Below are 16767 nucleotides of genomic sequence, written 5' to 3'. Positions count from 1 at the left end.
TTCTCCATACAGCATTAGGGAGTTGGTGATGGACGGGGAGGCCCGGCATGCTGCGATTCATGGGGTTGCAAAGAGTCGACAGGACTGAGCGACTGATCAGATCTGACAGCATTGATAGTTAAGCTTTAATCTTAGGGATTAAACTGAACCCTGGCACTAACTCAGAGACCCTGGTCAAATCACATCACTCTTCTGAATCCAGTTTTCCTTCTGAAAATGAGGGCACTTGGTTATGTCTCTCTTGTTCTTTACATCCTAATCAGGAGTCAGCTCATGGATTTGAGTCCGTGTTTGAGATGCCATAGAAGAAACCACACATGTATATGTAAAAACACTAGATTTAATTTGTGTTAGGGTCAAATTATTAATAGCTTACACCATAAACATTATGCTTTTCGAATGATGACATATTAACTTATGAGAAGTATGTTTAGGATTACATTTAAAAAAACCTTTTAAGCGTTCTACGGTTTAAAGGATTCTGTAAGTATTAGTGATACTATAATATGGAATAGGTTATAGAAGTTAAAAAAAAAAGTCCACAAAATGAACTTATACTAACCGCTGAAGGGGATCACCTCTTCAGTTCTCGGACCTACTAACTCTACCTCCCTTCTCTTTCGTTGGTTTCAGAGAGGACAGCGCTCTGTTCAGTCTTAAGACGCCACAAACCTAATTTATGTTCCCAGTAGCAGTCACCATATTTCCTCACGTTTCCCATTTGGTCATTAAAACCCCAAATGGAAAATTCCCTTGAATGATCCTTTAAACTCCAAGCATCTCTAGGGACGCTCCAGGTACCGCCCCACAGAGCTCTCTTCTCTCAAAAAGAAGTCTGGGAGCTGTGGAGCCTCCGACACGGCGCTGCGCGCACCTGAGAGGCTGGCGCCTTCGCCTCACCGTCCTCGGCCCGGCCGCGGGCAGCCCAGGGGCCCGGCACGAGGAACCAGAGCCCCGGCCGCCCGGCCAGCACCTTGCGTCGCGCGTGGGCGTGTTTCGCTTCAGAAATCCCGGGTTGTCTCAGGCGCCCCGTCCTTCCCCGGGAAACAATCGCCGGTCCGGCCGGGAGTTCCCCGCCGCTCGATTCCAGGCGGCTCCCTGGGTTCCCCAGTCCCTTCCGCGTCCTTCCCGGGTCTCGGCCGCGCGGCCAGGTGTCCCCGCACCCCGCGCTGCCCCGCGCCCGGGCCTTCCGACTCTCCAGTGCTTGGGTCCGCGCTCGTGCTGCGGGTCCAGCCTCTCTTCCCACCCGGCTCCGCCCAGCCTCCGCCGCGCCGGGGCTCCCGGCCCGGCCTCCCAGTCTCCCTCCCACCTCCGCCCCCCCACCCCCTCCCAGAGAGTTGCTATTTTTAGCCAATCCTCCGCGCGCCCCCACCGGCTCTGCTCACAGCTCGCAGCCGCGCGGCCGCCCTCCCAAACCAGCCCCCAACCCCGCGCCGCGGTGGCCGCGGCGGCGGCGGCGGCGCATCCCGCACATCGCATAGCGCGCACCCCGCGCACCCCGCGCACCCAGCCCGCCCCGCCGCGCCCGCCGCCCTCGCCGCCGTCTCCTCCTCAGGCGCCTGTCGCGGCCGGTAAGTCCCTGCTGGCGGAGCAGCGGCGGTCCCTGAGTCAACTTTCAGTCACCCCTTTGCTTCTGCTTCGCCATTCTCTTCTCCGCGAACGATGGCTGTTGGGCGAAGGGGGAGAAGTTAGGGGGTCGTCGGAGCGGGGCGAAGGAGGGCGCGATAGCCCTAGCGGGAGCGGGCGGAGGTGAGTGGCACCACAGCCTGGTCGCCGGCTGGTGCCCGGGGAAAGCCCTGGGAACGGGGGCCGAGCGTCCTCCGGATGCTCCGCTGGATTCCTGGCTGGGGCTCCCCAGGTTAACAGAATCCCAGTCGGGACCCCGACACAGCTTGCCTGGCATCTCGCAGCCCGGAGGTTGGTGAGTTTAAGGGCGCCTTTGTCACAAGTTCGGGGCCAGGTGATGCAGACCTTGACATTTGCTAGTCTGAGGCGAGGGTTCATGCCCCCCACCCCTACCCCGACACACCCCCTCCCCCCAGTGGATGCTGGAGTCGAGTTATGAATGAAAAGTTTGTACTGCCAACGTGTTGCTTGAGGGGAGCAACACTTAGTGGGGGTACCTTTGACGTTTCATGGGGGACCTCAGTTCCAAGTCCATACATCTGAATTCTGTGTTTAAGAAAAGTTCTGGAGCCTGGGGCATGGGAGATAAAGCTGTTGCTTGGCTAGTGGAAGGAGAGTGATGAATCGTTAACTTCCCGAGGTAAACTGGTTAATTAAACGCCACCTGAGGGTGTCACACGGGGACCTGAGGGAGCCGAGGAGGGACAGGGGCGCTCCCCGAGTGCCGAGCGGGCGGCGGTGGTCCGGCTTGGGAGGTTGTTCCCTGGTCTGCAGTGAGCGGTCCGGGGTCAGAGGCCTGGGCGCGGGGACCGGAGCGGGACGGGGGAGAGGAGAGGGGCTGTGGGAGCCGAGGACGCGGTTCCCGGGCTGTGGAACTGCAGATTCCGCAGAGTCTCCCATGCTCCAATTTCCGGAAGATCCTTCGTGTTTGTTTCCCCTGCCGGGGAGGTGTGTATAATCTCCTGAACGGAACTTTTAGATTAAGTAACTGTAACATTTTGAAATCTGTGAGAAATGAAATATCTACACAGACCCCATCGTATGTCTGTGTTGTGTGTAGTAATGCATGGGTATATGTAAAATGTGGGAGTGAGGTAAGAAGGGCTTTAAAAGTTTAACTGGAAAAGAAAATGAAGAGTTAATTTTTTTTTTCTCCCCAAGTGGCATAACAATGCTTATTCAACAAATATTCTTGAAGTGCTGAGATTTATCATAAAGGTAAGATTTAGGAATTACAGGTATTTGGAATACAATTATGTTTTCAAATCTGGCAGTTATTGACATCTAGGAAAAGGGAATAGGTACATAGAGAATCTATATTAAAGAAAAATAAATTATTTGGAAAGAAAATCCTTAGACATCTGAAAAGGTCTGGATGTTATTTTCTGATGTTCTAGAAATCTTTTAAATCCCATAATTAATAACAGCACAGAATAAGTTGCAGTTGGTAAATGAGGACAATTAAAATTATTATGTTTGGAAGGGATATCTTTTGAACTACTCTTTGGTACTTTGGATGTTTATTATGGAAATTATTGTGATATTTGCTTTTTACCACAGATAATTAGTCCTTCTTTTCCTTTTAAACCACTGTTCCAGTTTGGATCAATTTAATTACTCAAACATCAAATCACTGACATGCCTTCTGGAAAGCATTTGTTTTTGTTTTTTTTGGAAGGCATTTGTATTTAAAATGTTTAATAAGAATATTATATTTTCAAAAGGACAATAATTTTGCAGTTGTAAAGTTTTCTTGTAATTTATTTTCATCCATTTTGTTTGAATGAGGCAAATCTCAAGAAGAGAAGCATTTTCTTGGGATATGTTATTTTCTGTGTGGGGAAAAAGTGAATGTTTTCATGTGTGTTTCAGTCTCAAACAGGTGCATATAGAGTAGGAATCCTGAATCTGACTTTTGATATCAGCCTGCCAGGTAGAGGGAGAGATGCTTTCCCCTCTCTCTTCCTGAATCGGTCATCCCCGCTACAGATTGGACACCGTTAGATGCATACATGGTTGTGCAGAAGGAAGTTGAGAGTTTTAAGCTAAGTACCAGTTTAAGGTTAGGAGGGGGGTGGGGTTTTGCTTCTCTTTTCTTCCTTCAGTCTTCTTGTTTCTCTCCTTCTGCAATTGATGCAGCCTATTGGTCTGGTCTTTATTGGAAAAATCAGACCAAATAACTCTGGCTGGAGAATGGCGTATTAAACGGCTGTCTTCTGTAAAAATAAGAAAGGCTCTTCCGAAATTAAAAAGGTTATTTTATAAATTGTTGCAGACTGTCGTAATTGTTTTATGCTCATTATTATAGTAGAGTTGCTTTGTGAAGTTACTGGCACCATCTGTAAATACTTATTGTGTATATTTGTCATGTATTTGGATAATATTTGGGTTTTAAGGAGTTTTAAATTATGAAGGTAACTGACCAGATAACCTTTTTAATTAACTAGTTTAAATGATATACATAGTTCACATTTATATTAACCTCTGTGTTGAAGGTTGTTTTAGGGTTGCAAAGTTTTCATTTCTTTTTATTAGCATTACTTCTATTTTGAATTTGTTTAAATATTACAACATATTATATTGTAATTTACACTTGCTCAGTGGGGAAGGTGTAGGTTATTCTTAAATAGCGATACGGAGAAGTAGCTAACAAGGAGAGTCATTTGAGAAGCATATGGACATCATAAAATCCTTCTGTATGTAGCATCTGTACCTTCTCATTAGTGAAATATTGTAGTCATGGACATTTTTTGTTATTACATCCAAATATGGCTTTTTATTTTTGCTTCCATAGAATGTTTTAAAAATGTAATTTATATGAGTATTAAGTTAGTGGGAGCTTTTATTGTTTGAAACCCTTTCCTTTCAACAAAGACCTCATATTTAATTTTTATTGCAGGTATCCACAGATACATACTGTTGTTTCCTAGCTTGTGATTATAACTGTTACCTTTTCTGGTGATTCTTCAAAACATTTGAGACATAGGTAGGAAGATACATCGTTCTCATTTTTAGAAGGAGGCAGCAGGTACACTGATAGACCCAAGGTCACACACCAGTGAATCAGTGTGAAGCTGAGGATAACATCTATATTTCCTGTATCCTGTTCACAATGGCAAGCTGCTCCCATGGCTATGTTATGACATTTCCATAAATTAAACTTTCCTAGATGTTTACATAAACCTGCTTTTTTTTTTTTTTGGCTCCACCTCAGAGCATACTGAATTTACAAGATGAGGGATCAAACCTGTACCCCCTGCAATGGAAGTGTGGAGTCTTAACCACTGGACTGCCAGGGAAGCCCCAAACTTTCCTAGATGTTTAAAACGCTGAACTTGGTAGATGTGCGGGTAGATTTTATGCCAGTCAATATAGTCCTATTTCGCCTGCTGGTTGGGGAGAACCATGACTCTAGTAACTGGTTTTAAATCAGTTATGCCCACCTCTGAGGGGTGTCCATTCTTGCAGTCAGTCCATATCCCACACATCCCTTTGCCCCCTTATCAACTGCATGCTGCCCTTTTATTGATCAGAGCTGCTTTGAAGTTTATCAGCATAGTTGTTAAGCTTGAGGATCATCAGGCTCACTGGTGAGAGAACTCAGAATGTGATTTTTGAAGAGAGTATTGACAGAGAACAGTAATGGAAGTCCACTATATAAGCAGCTAGTATCAATTAAGGTACATGTTGTTTGGGGTGTTAGGACACCCACTTTCTTATATTAGCTCTGCTTCTTTAAATAGAGAGTTTATGCAGTTATTTAGTCATTTCTTTCTGTGTAGACCTCTTTTCTTGATAAATCAACAAAAAGAAAGGGGGATGGTATCGGGAGGGAGGAGGGAGGAGGGTTCAGGATGGGGAACACGTGTATACCTGTGGCGGATTCATTTAGATATTTGGCAAAACCAATACAATATTGTAAAGTTTAAAAATAAAATAAAATAAAAAAAAATATATATATATATAAAAAAAGAAAAAGGATAGCAATTTGTTCTTCTGTAGGGAAGGTATTAATACTTTTATGACTTTTTCTTCATGCTCCCAGAAAACCTCTCCTTCAAATTTCACCAGAATTTTTGGGAATAATTGCCCACATGATTTGTAAGAGCCAAGGTGATAGACTTTTGATATCAAATTATTAGATTTAAAAGTGGAATACATTATCCAGGATGCAGAAGAAATCTTTGCAATTTCATAGACTTTTGTATTGATAATATGTAATCTTACACAAGCTCTCATGTATTTGATGAAAGTACTTCCAGTATTTTTGAATAAGCAGATGGTACCAGGAGTTCTCTACTGTATTAGGTTAATATATGTGTGCTTGTGTGTATGTGTATACACAAAACTGTTCTTTCCCCCAAATGTATGTTTTATGAGAGCTCATTAAAATCATTTTAAAATGTGAAATATTGAAAAAGAAGTGACTATTCAAGGGTGACTTGCTGTTTACTATAATTAATTCTGTTTAGAACACCCAAAGAAGAAACTCCCATTCTTCATATTCTTTGCTGCACCAGAGAGAGTATAGACTGATGGTGAGATTGAGAAAAGTCGAGGTTACTGGAAATGATATGTTCTTTGCGTTTCTACAGAATCTGTGGTAAGAAGATGGGTGTAGACTAGTATAGTTTGAATGGAATAGTGATGAGTGGAATTTGAATTGGCCACTAGAAGAACAATAAGATTCAAATCACTCAAATATCACTGAAGATATTTGGTAGCAAATCATCGAAATTAACTTTAGTTACTTTAGGTACTACATAAACTTAGTAGACGTTATTGACTCAGTTTGTTTTCTATTGCTTTGTAACACATTACTACAAATTTAGAAGCTTAAAAAATGCATTCTTACGATCTCAGTTTCATTGCTCAGGAGTTCACACGTGGCTCAACTGGATCCTCTGTTCAGGGATCTCACCAGGTGTTTGTCAGTGCTGCTGTGTTATGAGAGATTCACTGGGGAAGGACCTGCTTCCAAGCTTTCTTAGGTTGTTGGTAAAATTCATATCCTTGTGATTGTAGGACTGAGGTCTCCATTTTCTTGTTGGCTATCAGAGACCACTCCCAGCTCCTAGAGCCTGCCTGCTGTTCTTTGCCATGTGACTCTCTCACAGGCATGAGTGACCCTCTAACAGCATGGCATCTGCTATTCAAAGCCGATTAGAAAGAGTCTTTTGCTCCCATACGCTATGGGAGTAACGTGACATCACCTTTTCATATAACAATCTAATCAAGAGTGACATCCATCACCTTTGCCATCTTTTATTTATTAGAAGCAAGGCACGTGTTCTACCCAAACTTAAGGGGAGGGAACTATACAAGGACATGACTCATTGGAGGTTGCCTTGGCATATCTCCACTGCATTGACTAGTTCGCAGAATCTCTGGGCTGGACAGCAGACCTGGCTTAGAAGCCACTTAGTCAGAAAGGTGCTCAGAATCACTCTGAAGAACTGATTCCATCAGTGTTGGCACACCAACTTCTAGAGGGGAAGGTGGACTCTTTCTTAAGAGAGGATACACCATATACAATAGTGGCGTTCAGTTGTTTATGGCCAGAAAGAATGATGTATTCACTGCTACAGAAGGAAGGAGAAATATTATGAGCAAATGACTGCTTAAGGAAATGATGAAGTTTTTGACCAAGGTAGGCATGATGACCATCTGGAGATGGGATTGAACTGTAGAGTAGCTAGAGCTATGCAACTCTTTAGAAAGAAAACTCTTTTGGGATTTAGGAGAATGGTGGTGGAGAGGCCTCATTTAGGAGTGGTTATAAGGAAGGAGTCTGAATTACTGGTGTGAATGTTAGTCTAGGAATTAATTAGTCTCCAATGTATTCCACATGGGAAAGATTTTTAAGGGACTGTGTCCACAAATCCTTACAGGGAACCAACCCTGTGATTTGGAGTCCCACAACGTGGTCTCCTTTTATCTTAGAGGGTAGAGACCCTCTTAGGTCCACTGTACATATGTGGCCCAGTGACTGTGGGGCATTGTTTAGGGGAATGGGGGTCAGTTGAGCATAACTAATGTCCAGACTCTTTGCAGGAATGATTTTATCTAATCTTCCTCTCATCTCTAGCAACTGAGTTCGAGTTTCCCTAGTTCCACCTCCTCTTTCTTCCTTCCTCTCTCCCCAAATAAATGGAGGCTTTGAAAGGTGAAATGCTAATAGTCATTTAGATAGGAGTGGAACTAGGGTTTGAATGTAGGTCTGATTTCAAAACCCATAGTCTTGTAATATACATCCCATACTTACATGCAGGAAGCGAAGTTTCCAGGGCAAAAGCTTTTTTTTTTTTTTTCCATTGAAATGAATGTCAGCACTACAGTTGCTCTTGGATTCCTTCATTCATCTTGAGAGAGCTGGGTACTGGAAGATGAGAGTTAGAGAGAGGAGTGAGAGAGTGTGCTGCATCATGCATTCTTTTATTTTCCCAGCAGGAAGTACAGATTATCCGTATCCCTTCCATATAAAAAGTAAGAATTTGAAAAAAAAAAAGTAAGAATGTGGAGTGGAGTCTCTGTATTTTTATTTCTACTTATCGTTTTGGCAGAAATCAAAAACTCTGTGTCTCCTTTCTCTCCTCTATGTAGATTTCTCCTGTTAAATTCAATCAGGAAACTATGAATTCTCATTGCCTTTTTGGTCATAAGGTTCTTTCTATAGCTTTTTCAGTAGATGCCACCGTTTTGATCTACTTGAAAAGTCTATTGAGACATTCCTCCTTTGTTCTTCTGTTACTCAGTTCCCCTTTCTACTCTGTGGTGCCTCTGAATTCTATTCATAGATATTCTACTTTTTTCCCCTTCTGTTTTATGTACTTAAATCTCTTCTTTAAATGGATCCAGTTCCATTGATCGGAATCATTGGCCCAGATCCCCTTGCTGCTCTATTGCAAAATACAAGCTCAGTGTGGGACTCATCTGTATTCTGTTAATTTTACAAAGTTGTACCCTGTGTCCCAGCATGGATTGAGGAAGATTTCCTGGGTATTTGAATATTTCCTTTAAGATTTCCCTGGGTATTTGAATCAAAATGTAAATATTTAAAACTGAGTGTCCCTGAACTGCACTCTGATTTAGGTAAGGTGTATACCTATGAACCATTTATCTGTGGCAGGTAGGTAGGGTATTGGGATGGTACCATCGTGGCCCAGGTGTCTGCCCTTCTGGAGTAGGACTGTTCTCAAACAGGGAAATTGTGAGCCATTCAGCCTGATTATGGGTGACTGCAGTAACTTAGAGCAAGCTACAGCTCAGGAATTTTTTAAATAAATACATTTCTTCACACAGGTTTTAGATTTCTGACTGAGCTTAGGCTAGATTTGACTCTAAAAGCCAAAGCTCCTTAGTGTGACACCTAGGTTCTTTCAGAGACTGGACCTAGCCTAGCTTTATTATCTTTCCATTTTTAACTCTTGCCACTCCCTGCCTTACACCTTTAAGGATTTAAGCCTTAAGCTTGGAGCTACCAAGTGGTTTAGATTTTAGATGATGGGAAAGACAGCTTGAGAGAATAAATCAACCTGTAAAGAAAAGATGTGCGTGTATGCATGTGTGAGTGCGTGAGTACGTGTATGCATGCACGTGGTGGGTAGGGAGCAAGTAGTAAGAGCATTACAGTTTTTCAGTTCCTGCACCCATGAATTCTCAAGGCTGTTTTATCACTGATTTTTCTGGGATTATGTTATATGAGCAATAAATTGATTTCTTAAATTGAATTTCTGCCCCTTGCAGTTAAGAGAACTCTGTAGTAGAGATTTCTGTTAGCCAAGCATTTGCAGTGTGTTTTTTGAACCTACTACTCCCAGAACTACCATATCCATCTCTTACCTAACTCACACTTTCCTCCTCTGTGGTTTTACTTAAGAAACTGCCCCTTTTCTGCTTTCCTTTTTCTCTGGGCCCAACTTATGTCCTTCTTCTTTTGTGATGCTTCCTCTTGATTTCGGCAGCTCACGGTGATCTCGTTCTTCTCTGAGTCCTGCAGTAATTTAGGACTATGACAGTGGTTCACACAGGCTTACAAGTTGAATTTTAGTATCAATTTGATTAAGAAAATCCATAATAAAAAAAAGGCTACCATATGAGTAAAGTCTTTACAAAATTGGCCTTTTATTACTCAGGACAGCATCTTTGTACTTTTGAAATATGGTGTGTGAGAGTCATTCAATTGTGTCCAGCTCTTTGTGACCCCATGGACTCTACAGTCCATGGAATTCTCCAGGCCAGAGTACTGGAGTGGGTAGCTTTTCCCTTCTCCAGGAGATCTTCCCAACCCAGGGATTGAACCCAGGTCTCCTGCATTGCAGGTGGATTCTTTACCATCTGAGCCACAAGAGAAGCCCAAGAATGCTGGAGTGGGTAGCCTATCCCTTCACCAGTGGATCTTCCTGACCCAGGAATCGAACTGGGGTCTTCTGCATTGCAGGCAGATTCTTTACCAACTGAGCTATCAGGGAAGCCCTTGAAATATGGTAGTATATTTAATATATGGAACGATTTAAATACGTATTTGTGATTTCAATTCCTCTGTGGCTCACTAGAGAGAGGTCCAAGGCCTTCCACATCGAGATATAAAGGAGAGAAGAGAAGGGTTGGTTTCTTAATGAGCACTCTCTTTAAATAAGACACCATAGGATGAGTGGTAGCAAAGCTGACTGGTCTGAATAGTGTGAATCTGTGCTGTGCTGTGCTTAGTTGCTCAGCTGTGTCTGACTCTTTGTGGACTGTTGCCTGCCATGCTCCTCTCCCACCATGTCCATGGGGATTCTCCAGGCAAGAATACTGGAGTGGGTTGCCATGCTCTCCTCCAGGGGATCTTCCCAACCCCGGGATCGAACCCAGGTCTCCTGAATTGCATGTGGATTCTTTACCATCTGAGCCATGAGGAAAACCCAAGAATACTGAAGTGGGAAGACTATCCTTTCTCCAGGGGAACTTCCTGACCCAGGAATTGAACTGGGGTGTCCTGGATTGCAGGTGGATTCTTTACCAGCTGAGTTACCTGGTAAGCCCAGTGTTAACCTAGGTTATCCTTATTAAACATTTCACTTATGTATGTAGGCGGAGAAGGCAATGGCACCCCAGTCCAATACTCTTGCCTGGAAAATCCCATGGACGGAGGAGCCTGGTAGGCTGCAGTCCGTGGGGTCGCAAAGAGTCGGACACGACTGAGCATCTTCACTTTCACTTTTCACTTTCATGCATTGGAGAAGGAAATGGCAACCCACTCCAGTGTTCTTGCCTGGAGAATCCCAGGGACGGGGGAGCCTGGTGGGCTGCTGTCTCTGGGGCCGCACAGAGTCCGACACGACTGAAGCGACTTAGCAGCAGCAGTATGTATGTAGGAACACAGTACAAAATACAAACACTTTTACTTACAAATTTCACAAATTATAAAACCAAAGCCAATGAGAAAATATTAAATGTGAGCAACAGAGTTGATGAAATTAAATGATATTGTATTGTTGAAATTACATTGCCAGTGTTGGATTTAAGAGTATAAAAGATGTAGCCTCAGATTCTATTCTTATTTAATCTGTTTCTGTTTTATATTAATATAGAACATGTCCTTTTAAAATGTAGATTAAAAATTACCATCAAGGCTTCGTTTGCTGGTTCAAGGTAATCAGACTTCATACGTGATGAAAACTCTTACCAGTAAATAATCTTCAAATGTCAGTTTTAATGAAGTGTCACCATAACTTCTTTTTGTTCTCTTAAAGATGTGATTAGCATTGTGAAGTTCCTGAATTCTAAATCAAATGTTTAAGCTGTACCCAAAGACTGCAGGAGTGGAGAACAGGCCGTATAGGAGCTCCATATAGGAGACAGGATGCACGCGTCGCCTTCACTCTCAACATGGTGGTGATTGTAACCACTGTAGTGCGGGCGCTTTTGGATACCTCTGCTACCCTGCGTTCCCCATGCATGGTAAGTCGCCTCAGTCGTGTCCGACTCTTCGTGACCCCATGGACTGTAGCCCACCAGGCTCCTCTGTCCTTAGGAATTCTCCAGGCAAGAATACTGGAGTGGGTTGTCATGCCCTCCTCCAGGGGATCTTCCCAACCCAGGGATTGAACCCGTGTCTCTTATGTTTCCTGCATTTGCAGATGGGCTCTTTATACTGCTGGTGCCACCTGGGAAGCCCTACCCTGTGTTCTCTAATGACTCAATTCATCCTCACTTCCCCTGCCCCAACCCCATCAGACTTTATTTATTTAGCAAACTATGTAGGCCTTCACCTAGTACATGCATGATTGAGAACACCAACAGCAGATGCCAGAATGAAAATTCATTGGTGGTATTTAGTTTTAAGATGCTTATCCAGAAATTAATTAGAATGCATTTTTTAGATTATCATTCCAATAAAAACACAAAATGGAAGAAATAATTCCACATCAAACTCAGTGGGTCTCAGTTTGAAGACATAGTCTCAAATATTAATTGCCACTTAAAACATTTTACTTCTTACTCTTGTGTTGTGTCATTTTTGTTGTTTAGCTGCTCAGTCGTGTCTGACTCTTTTGTGATTCCCATGGACTGTAGCCCACCAGGCTTCTCTGTCCATGGGATTTCCCAAGGAAGAATACTGGAGTGGGTTATCGTTTCTTTATCCAGGGAATCTTCCTAACCCAGGAATAGAACCTGCGTCTTTGGCATTGGCAGGCAGATTCTTTACCACTGAGCCACTGGGGAAGCCCTGTGTGTCATTAGCCAGGTTATAAGCCCCTTGAAGGCAGAGCGAACTTGGTTACTGCTTTTTGTTTTCTTCTTTATCACTAAGTGCATTTCTGATAGTTGGACCCAATACCCAATACCCAAGTATTTGGTTTTTGATCAACTCTTTATAGTCATTATTTCTTACTGTTCTTGTGAGCTCCTTGAATGCAGGGAATGTTTTGTTTTAATCTATGGATTCCAAATTCCTAGCATAGTGATGCTCACATGAGGAATGCTCAATAAATTGTTCTGCAAGAAAGAATGGGTGAGTTATTGGCTTTGTGTGTGTGTGTATGTGTGTGTGTGTTAGTGTCATCTTTCACATACAAGGCATCTCCAGTAGCTGTATAGATCAGTGCTTTTCAATAGAAATATTCTCTGTCTGTGACTTTTGAGCACTTGAAAAGTAGGGAGTTAGGCTGAGAGCCCGCATCATTTATTTTTAATTACATATATATATGTATACACACACATGCCTGACAGACACACACCCACACATACACACACATAGACACACACATATATATACTTATAAAATATACAGTAGTAGCCCTTTGGGGCTTCCTGGGTAGCTCAGCTGGTAAAGAATCTGCCTGCAATGTAGTAGACCCTAGTTCAATTCCTGGGTCAAGAAGTTACCCTAGAGAAGGGAAAGGCTTCCCACTTCACTATTCTTGGGCTTCCCTGGTGGCTCAGGTGGTAAAGAATCTGCCTGCAATGAGTGAGACCTGGGTTTGATCCCTGGGTCAGGAAGATCCCCTGGAGGAGGGCATGGCAACCTTCTCCAGTATTCTTGCCTGGAGAATCCCATCGACAGAGGAGCCTGGCAGGCTGCAGTCCATAGGGTCACACAGAGCTGGATATGACTAAAGCACCTAAGCAGTAGCAATAGCGGTCTTTTATCCATGGTTTCACTTTCTATAAGTTTCAGTCACCCATGGTCAACTGTGGTCTGAAAATATGAAATGAAAAATTCCAAAAATAAACAATTCATAAGTTTTAAATTGCATGCCATTGTGGGCAGTGTGATGAAATCTCTTGCTGTCCCACTCTGTCCTGCCGGGGATGTGAATCATCCCTTTGCCCAGTGTATCCACACTGTATATGCTTCTGGCCTGTTTGTCACTTAGTAGCTTTCTTAGTTTTCAGATTGACTGTCTCATTATTGTAGTTCTCGTGCTCAAGTAATCCTTATTTTACTTAATAATGGCCACAAAGTGCAAGAGTAGTGATGCTGGCAGTTTGGATATTCTCTTACTGTGACTAATTTATAGATTAAACTTAGTCCTAAGTGTGTGTGTATACACACACACACACACACACACACATGCACCCACACACGTATGAAAAAACATAGTGTATGTAGAGTTGGTACTGTCATATTTTCAGGCATCTTCTGAGGGTCTTGGAATGTATCCTCTGCAGATGAAATGGGGATGGGACTACTGTACAATCATGCCAGTAGGCAGCCTAGGTCCAGATATAATGACTCCATTCTCAAACTCATTTCTTCACATCTGCAGCACAGCTACGCTTTTTGGTTGTACTTGAATATTATTGTTATTTCTATGCCTTTAAACATGGTGCAGTACATTCCATCAGTTTGGTTTCATTCTTTTCCTAGATGCACTACACTGCATGTTATCTCTTCGTTCATGTCACCATCTGATTTGGTTTCTCATCATTTCCTTATGAGTCTACAGGCCTGACACTGACTGCTTTACTAGATAAATTTTATATTCACTTTTTTTAATGGCTCAGATTTCCTTGTATTTGCTAGTCCCGTTATTTTAATCATTTCTTTCCTAATAAACCTTTTAAACTTGGATTCTCCATATCACTATGATGATCATAATCTAAAATGATGTTTATGCTATGCTAGCCTTTATTTTGGAGAAGGCAATGGCACCCCACTCCAGTACTCTTGCCTGGAAAATCCCATGGACGGAGGAGCCTGGTAGGCTGCAGTCCATGGGGTCGAGAAGAGTCAGACACGACTGAGCAACTTCACTTTCACTTTTCACTTTCATGCATTGGAGAAGGAAATGGCAACCCACTCCAGTGTTCTTGCCTGGAGAATCCCAGGGACGGGGGAGCCTGGTGGGCTGTCATCTCTGGGGTCGCACAGAGTCGGACATGACTGAAGTGACTTAGCAGCAGCAGCCTTTATTTGATGTAGTAATGTATGCTGATATTCTGAAAAGATTTTGAGTTCACCATATTCTTAAAAAATGTATTTGGATATTCCTTCTCTTCTGTTGATTTCTTTGCCTTTCTTGTTCTTTTACCCTTTCTGGTATAGGAGAAGAATGAAGAAACATCATATGAATTTAAAAACATTATATAACTCAATCCATATGTAAGATGTAATTCCACCATAACAAGCTTCACAGCTGGTGTCAAAATACATAAAATAAATACAACAGGATTTTCTATTTAGAATGGGAGAAATTACTTCCAATAAGTAGCCAAAATCTTTTATGCGACTGTGGCACTTCCAGAGCAAGACTTAGAGTAAAATCCGTCATAAATTTATTGAGGTTCAGTGTTGAGTATATTCATGTGTATTGTTTCCGTTAATTCTTTCAAGAATGCTGAATCTAGTAATATGTGATGGTTATAGGGACTTAATATTCAAATAAATAGAAATGAATCTGCTGACAAGCAGAAACACTTTAGAATTTTCCATTCATCCTCTACTGCTGGAGATTTAATAGTTGTCTTATACGGGAAAATTTGAATGCACAGATTTTGGCATGGGACTTCTTGCTTTTTGTTCACTGTATTTTAGACTAAAATAGTAGTTCCCAAACTTGAGTGGGCATCAGAATTCCTTTTCAAGGACGCTGAGTTAACCTATTTCCAAAGGAGTTTGCCTTTATTAGGTTTTCATCTTGAAGTCTGCTTTTTCTCTTACTACCCAAAAGACCCATCTCCTTTGTATATTTTAATTTCCACTTTCATTTTACTATAGAGCTACTCACTGAAAGAACTTTTAGGTATGCTTTTGAATAGATTTCACAAGACCGGAGAAAAATTCAGTAGCTGTGTATAGAATTTTGCACTCGTGAATCGCCTACTGTGCTGTGGTTTTATGATTGCTTTCATCTACCTCTTAATGATGAGAACTGCTTTGTTATCTTCTCCCTCTAACCTTCCTAATAAACATTCTCGTAAAAGCCCAAATGATGTATATTATGTTAATTGCTCATTTTGAGCTGGTTTGGGGAGCAATGAAGGGAACATTGTTTTGTGACTTGTGCTATAAATATAATTTTAATCTACTTATCTGTTTGACCCAATTTTAAACAGTTACCTACATTAAATATTTGATGAATTTAACTTTGTAGTGAAACAGCAGTTGTTTCCTTTTATTTATAAAGTTCAGCAAAAGCCATTGCTGAACCTTGTGAGATATTTCTTTACTAGAACATCATTTTGAAATTATTGCTTTTTCTCTGTGAAAACAAATGTATTAAGTTCAACTTAAATTATATTTTCCGTAGCATAATGCTAAGACTACTCAAGCCAAATAGAAAAATGTAGGCCACGTGGCATGAGATATCAGAAGAGTGGTTTCCAGATTTTAATTTCTCTAGAATAGTAGCTCAGAAATATTCTTCTGTGAATTTATCATTTTCAAGTAACTATTGAAAACACGGTAACATTTATTTCTGTTTTTCTTACATATCTTATAAACTTTACTGGGTTCCCAGGTGGTTCAGTGGTAAAGAATCTTTCTGCCAATGCAGGAGATGCAGGTTCAGTCCTTGAGTCCAGAAAATATCCTTGGGAGGGAAATGGCAACCCACTCCAGTATTCTTGCCTGGGATATCCCATGGACAGAGAAGCCTGGTGGGCTACAGTCCATGGGATTGCAAAAGAGTCGCATAAGACTGAGTGACTAAACAACAAAAGCAGTCTCATAGACCACATTCTACATTATCAGATTAAACAATAATATTTTAAAGAAGTTTACATAATAAAAGCAAATCTCTTATGTTTATTCATGCAGTTGTTATTGTCAGTGCTCATCCTTCTATTTATTCCTTCATTTACTTTCATGCTTTTCACACCATTTTCATTTGGTGTCATCTTACTTCTGTGTGAAGGACTTCCTTTAACCTTTCTTATATCACAGGTCTGCTGGTGATGGATCTTTTCAGCTTTTGTATTTTTGAAAACATTTTAATTTCACCTTAATTTTTAAAGATTTTTGTTGGATATAGAATTCTAAATTGGCCTGTTTCTCTTTTAATACTTTAAAGATGTTGCTCCACTGTTTCTCTCACTTGCATTGTTTTTTTAGTGAGAAATCTGCTGTCATCCTTGTTTTTGTTCCTTTTATATATAACATGTCTTTAAGGATTTTCCCTTTTTCATTGGTTTTGAACAATTTGATATATG

At 41.8% G+C, this 16767-nt stretch overlaps 1 protein-coding gene across 11 annotated transcripts in view; it reads left to right on the top strand.

Moving 5' to 3' along the window:
• Positions 1-1362: 1362 nt before the first annotated feature.
• Positions 1363-16767, top strand: part of HDAC9 (histone deacetylase 9) — a 667984-nt gene continuing 652579 nt past the window's right edge. For 10 of the 11 annotated variants that reach the window (XM_086397480.1, XM_086397478.1, XM_086397466.1 and 7 more), the window contains exon 1: positions 1433-1571. The gene's annotated coding sequence lies outside the window, so the exon portion shown is untranslated. Of the gene's footprint in view, positions 1572-16767 lie in introns of all 11 variants that reach the window. The other variant, XM_086397464.1, reaches the window with a different exon arrangement.

This window comes from Bos grunniens, chromosome 4, assembly GCF_055505025.1.
Source record: "Bos grunniens cultivar Pamir isolate PY7600 chromosome 4, Bosgru_T2T1.0, whole genome shotgun sequence".
Taxonomy (NCBI): domain Eukaryota; kingdom Metazoa; phylum Chordata; class Mammalia; order Artiodactyla; family Bovidae; genus Bos; species Bos grunniens.
This window is presented reverse-complemented; position numbering and strand designations above follow the sequence as displayed.